Source organism: Pygocentrus nattereri, chromosome 11, assembly GCF_015220715.1.
Source record: "Pygocentrus nattereri isolate fPygNat1 chromosome 11, fPygNat1.pri, whole genome shotgun sequence".
NCBI classification, from domain to species: domain Eukaryota; kingdom Metazoa; phylum Chordata; class Actinopteri; order Characiformes; family Serrasalmidae; genus Pygocentrus; species Pygocentrus nattereri.
The window spans coordinates 33,321,453-33,327,452 of record NC_051221.1 but is presented as its reverse complement, the minus strand read 5'-3'; the positions used below and the strand labels follow the sequence as shown (position 1 = coordinate 33,327,452).

Sequence of the window (6,000 nt, the reverse complement as noted above, 5' to 3'; positions counted from 1 at the left end):
TTCCCAAAGCATGTGTTGTACAGGCTCAAACAAAGTTTTGCGGTTTTAGTTCGGAAACCTCTGCAGACTTAAAAAGTATGGCTTCTCCTAGAGTTCTTTAGTGGATGCAACAGTTCTATTTAGAACCACAAGTTCTATATGGATCTATTTGCATGCTTAAATGTTTTTTGCACGGTGGAATGGTTCTTCAGATTCTTCCATATGTTTCTGAACCTTTTTGATAAGGGTTCTGCGTAACACTAAAAAGGGGTCTTCTATTGTTAAAAGCTTGACATCATAACTATAGCGGAAGCCTTTTTGGTGCTCATGGTCCTACATAGATCCATTGCCTTTACTAAAGAACCCTTGAAGAACCATGTTTTGAAAGGTGAAGTGAAGTGTGTTGGCTTTGTCAGACAATCTAATCATTTCAGCCTGTCTTGAAACACCGTGACACAAAGGTGAACCCCTTCCACGCAGACTTTGTTGTTTTATAATCTGCTCATATGGCTTGTGCTGGTCCTTCCCAAATGTTGTCCCGTTGTGAAACGAAGCCCCGCCCCCTATCGCGACGCGGCTACAGTTACCCTCCCCGTCTGTCACCTGTCAGTAAGGCCCGCCTCCTTCGCGCGAGCCAACACACACACACACACACACACACACCCTAACCTGTCCACACACCTGCTGGCGCGACCTCGCGCCCTCTCACTGCTCCCTGTGTTCTCGGAGCGCTCGAGGCGCCGCGCGTCTCCTTGGCTACTGCTGTCACTCCGAGAGCAAAGTTCAGCTGCTCGCCACTGACTCATGGAGGAACTGGCAGCGTGACGGACTCGCCCGCGTCTTACATTTTCGGAAAAACACACATACAGGACGGACGAAGGAACACTAGAGGACCAGAGCTGTGCTGCTTCTGCTCGGGTAAGAGCTCGGCTTTTTTCTCAGGCACTGTATGTGGGCTGTGGAGGCCAAAAACGCAGACAGGTCCTGTCAGTGAAGCTGTGCAGCATCTCTCGTGTACATTTGCCATTGAAAGGGTGACTTGTTGCTGTTGCTGTTAGCTGCTGCCTGAAGGAGCCCAGAAAGATTCGAACAAGATGAAGTTCACTGCAGGTCATGCATAACAACTGGTTAGTAACTTTTGCCTGATTTGCTATTGGTATGTGTCTTGGCTCTGAATGGTATCAGTGGATAAAAGCCCTCATCACTAGAGAGTTTGTGAAAACTGAATCCATGTAAACTAGAAAAAACTAGTAAACCATTCACCACCTGAGCAGCATACAGCTGGACGCAGCACGGTTGAACTGTTTAAAAAGTGTAAGAAAGGATGATTTTTAGCTGATTTTTAGCTATTTGGCTTTTTAAAAATACAAAGCATGAAAGGTGCTAACATATTTGCCAAACTTGCAATATAGACAACATTTTTTGCTCTTTAATGGGCCAAATTTAAAATGTACATTTTACATTTTAAATCAGTTGCCTAGTTAAATAACCTCACTGAAGTAAAATACTGTAACGTGGAGCGAGGAGACAGATGCACGTGCTGAGATAAGGCGAGATTTATTAAGAGCAAATCCAAAATCAGGGTCATAAGCGGTCCAAAGTCAGATGGCCAACACGGGTAGATTGGGGGGGCAGACATGACAGACAAACCAGAACAAGCAGAGCAGAACAGAACAAACAGAACATCCAACACAGCAGATAACAGTTCAGACAAATGAAGACCAGCACTAGACTAATGAAAACACAGGGTTTAAATACAAGAGGGCTAACGAGGGTTCACAAGACACAGGTGTAAACACAGGTGAGAATAATCAGGGGAGGAGTCACCAAAACAAGGGGCCAGACTAGGAAACCAAAACAAATGCACATGGAAGATCAAAACACAACACGAACACATGGACAGGACTGGGAGGGGCCAATCGTGACAAATACTACACCCAAAGTAAGGGCATGTGCATCACAAAGAGTCGTGCATAATAACGCTACACCATTTTGGTACGGGTGAAGTAGCAGCATTCAAGCACAGTATGAATGAACTTACCTGGCTTCCGTTACTGACCTCATACAATTTAAACACAGATCTGCCAAAATAATAAATTGGCTAATTGCAGATCTTGTGTTTTGAGCAAAAATGTCCTGATTTCAATCTGGGCTGACTCTGATGTGCATCCCCATAGGCTATTTTGTCAAAATATTAGCAGTTCTTACCTGAATTAGGTTATGTTTTCAGTATGGTTGTTGACCTAATTTGTTTGGGCAGTTATCAGAGCACATCAACTCAGAAAACATTGGTAAACCCAAATGTCCAGGGATCTCTAGAATGTGCTCCATCAGTCGCACTGCTCTAGAACATTTTCTAAACACGCTAAACCAACATTTGGATGTTTGTGCTCTGGCCTTTCCCCTTCTCTGGGCTGTTTGGGTGGCTGTTGGCTGAACTTTGCACAAACTTTAAGTAAAGATACTCAGTCATAGACATACTACACCTGTCTCACTCAATATTGAGTTCCTTACCAGTTCATACTAACATGTCATCCTGGAAAACATGGATTTCATTCTCATTCCCATTTCTTTGAGACAAACTCTGAGAAGTATTGGTTAATATAATAATGCCATTTATGTGGCTGATTTGTTCCTTCCTTTTCATTATTCATTATTGTATATTGCTTAGTCATTTCCACATTCACGATCCCATAAGTCGTATTGCTCTTGTTGTGTTATGGTTTGCTATCTGGTGCCCAGTGTTCAAAATACCCCTTGGTGTTCAAGGAGTCCCATGTTGTTTGGCTACTCTAGCTTCAGCATAGTGGTACTGATGCTAGCTTCAGTGGCAACAAAACATTTGGCTTAACAGTTCTTTCATGGGGTGGTGCAGTGGGTAATGCTGTCACTTCACAGCAAGAAGGGTTTGATTCCCAGGACCAGGGTTCTTTCTGTGTGGAGTTTGTAGGTTCATCTCATGTCTGTGTCTTAACTAAGACCTTACACACATGTCTAGTGTCTCCAGTTTGAGAAATGAGTAATAATTCACTCTTTCCACCTGTGCTACATCATACTCTAAAGCTTTTCAGAGCTATCCCGGGCAAAGTTACAGTTGGTAGGCTATGAAGGGCTAACTGGATGAACCAATTTGCTGCAACACCACCCTGAGGCAGACCAGTGCTGTATCTCTAGGTAGTTAAGAATACCAAAGACAGAAGCTTGCAGATTGTGGGCGAACCAGCTAAACAATGATCTTTCGATGTATTTGTACTTGAGTCTCTATTTAACCCTAATGCACTGCATAATGTCATAATAAGTTTATTTTCAGGGAACCCCAGAATTGGAATTTTGAGACATTCAGGAGGTCCAAGAATTTAATTGGGGGTTCCAGGCGCACTAGTACACCCTGTATTTTGCACCTTGCTTATGCTGACCAGTAGTGGATGGGTTCTCCTCAAGTCTTGAGTTGTTCCTCTTGCTCTTAGGGAGTTTTTTCTTGCTACTGTCACCCTCGCCTTGCCCACTATGGGCCTGGAGAAGTTTTATAAGGCTGCTTTGTAACAAAGCCAGTTGTAAAAACAGTTATACAGATAAATTAGAATTGATCTGAATTGAATAACGTTCATGCTGGGTTTGGAACTAAGGTGATCACTGTGGCAGTGCTAGTTGGTTAGACTCTGTTTGATCTGTCCCGGTGCCTGTGTAAATGCCTAAGTGACTTAAAGGGAGTTTATAGTAGCCATGTTATCTCTCAGAGAGTGATGGGCTTACGTTTGATGCACCTGTCAGCAGGTGACATTTATGATCTACACTTCCGCTTGGTATTCCCTGTCCTCCTCACAGCCTGTTTCATAAGAACAGGCAAACACTTTGACTCCAGATTACCAATCATCATTACAGATAGAGCAGAATGGAGGCACTTAGCTGACCATTATGGCTTTCAATCCCTGTATGTTTGATTCACTCCTAAAGGCTTATTCATTTGCATGGAGCAAAGCTTAAGCGGCCATTATCTCCGCCTGCTCATCTGTTTACTGAAGCTTACACAATGAACTTGAATCAATAAAGTGGAGCTTAGTGGAGTGGTGACAAGAGAGAACACATTTGTTTGTAGCTTTTCAAGCTTGAAGACATCACCATGGAGATAACAGAAGTCTGAGTTTATTGAGTAGGGCCATGCTAGTGCGGGCTGTGATTTAGGATAGATTTGTGCAGGAATCTGTGAGTATGTGCACACTCTAGAATACTGCTTGTAAAGAGAGCGCTGCTCCTTGCTTTCTCATTTTAGTTACTGTCTTAGGGCTGTCATGATTGCAAGGTATAAAAAAAGATAAAATTCCAATTTATCATCTTAATAAATTTGCAGAAGCTCTTTGATAGGTAGCTGATGCATATTTGTTGTTCTCCATTGTTAAACAGCTTGTTTAACGTTTTCCAGTAAAGTATTTTGGAATCTTTGAAAGTTTCTCTTATTAGGTCAAATAAGGCTTTGAAAATTGTTATTTAAAACATTCTAAAATTAAAAATGATGAACAATAAATGTGAAAGTTATTTAAAAGGACACATTTTATGTTTGCAAGAATCTATTCAATATATTTATATGTGTTTCATAGCTTTTATAATGTATAAATTCATTTGAACAGGATAATCAGTTTAACTGTCAAACTTGTTGTTTAGCAACGGCGTCTTAGTGGAGTGATACAGTGTTTGTGAACAAAATGTTCTGTTGCAGCGAAATATCAGCACAGTTAGAACACTTCTCAACCAATCAGCTTGCGTGGCTGGAACTAACTCTTGTATAAATATTTTTTATTACACACATACAACAAAATTAGCATTTTAATAGTTTACTTAATTTGCATATAGATCCAAGTGACCCCATTTTTATTGTTGTCTTGTCTTTTTAACTCTGATTTTAATCATGAGAATAACCAGAAAATGACTTAGTTAATATAATGATCATGACAGTCCTGTATTCTCTTACGCTTTATGTACAGTGGCATGAACAGCTCTTCATAAAGTGCTGATGGCTCTGGCTTTTCATATCTAAAAGATACCAGCTCTGAATTTCTGGATGCAATTCACGATTGTACAGTAACGCAGATTTATTATTCCTTCGATCAGGATTATCTGATTAGTCTCTGATGATGGGGTCAGTGTTCCTGTCCTCGCTACCGTACAACTCTGTCCACCACTTTCCCAAACATGCCAACTCACAGGTTGCCAAGCTTCCTGCTATACACTTATTGTGGAGGAAATATATCAGAATGTCAGCTATCACAGCAAAAGCTCATCAGAGTTCAACAGGGAACTTGTACTTCACTTGTACCTTGTCTAGTTTATGTGGGATGTTTGTGAATCATTCGTTAAAGTTTAATTTGCATGCATGGCCTGAATTGCTTTTCTTTTATTTGTATATATGATTATAATAATAAGCTTTGGGAAGCACTGAAAAAGTGATAAATTCATTCAAATGTGTACATGATTTTCACATAAATAAATACTATATTACTGTATTATTAGATTATTCTTTTGTTATGAATATATTATTATATATCAACATAGATAAAAGTTAGTAAAATGAAAGACAACGTTGTTGTTTGTAAAAAACGATGTAATGTATTTTATTTAAGTGAATATGGTGTACATGTTTGAAAGAAGTAAATTCAAAGTATTACTTTGTCTGTGTGGATGTCAGTGGTCTTAAAAAAGTCTTAAAAACCAGCACGTTTGTCTGTTTTAGAATTCTTCATTTACTTGACTTTGGCCAACAGTCGACACGTATGCACATGCACGTCTGCTCATATCAGGTAGTGTATTAACCACCCTTGCCAATAAGAGGTGATCTAATTGCAGATCAGTTCACCTGTTGCACTAGTTGGCACATAGTATAATCTGATTGCCTTTGCTCCTACTTTGCCCGTTGAGTTTTACAAGCGGCGCAATGGAATTAGTTTGGGGAATAGTGTTCATGTTTAAAATCCAACTTATTTTCTGTTGGCAAATCAAAATCAAATAGACACGGAGAGATGTGTTTAG

At 40.3% G+C, this 6,000-nt stretch overlaps 1 protein-coding gene across 2 annotated transcripts in view; it reads left to right on the top strand.

Annotated features, from left to right (window-relative positions):
- Nucleotides 1-654: 654 nt before the first annotated feature.
- The window catches only part of eps8l2 (EPS8 like 2), a 46,191-nt gene continuing 40,845 nt past the window's right edge, over nt 655-6,000 (top strand). Inside the window, exon 1 of one of the 2 annotated variants that reach the window (XM_017706713.2) lies at nt 655-897. The gene's annotated coding sequence lies outside the window, so the exon portion shown is untranslated. Of the gene's footprint in view, nt 898-4,106; nt 4,183-6,000 lie in introns of those variants that run through there. The other variant, XM_017706714.2, reaches the window with a different exon arrangement.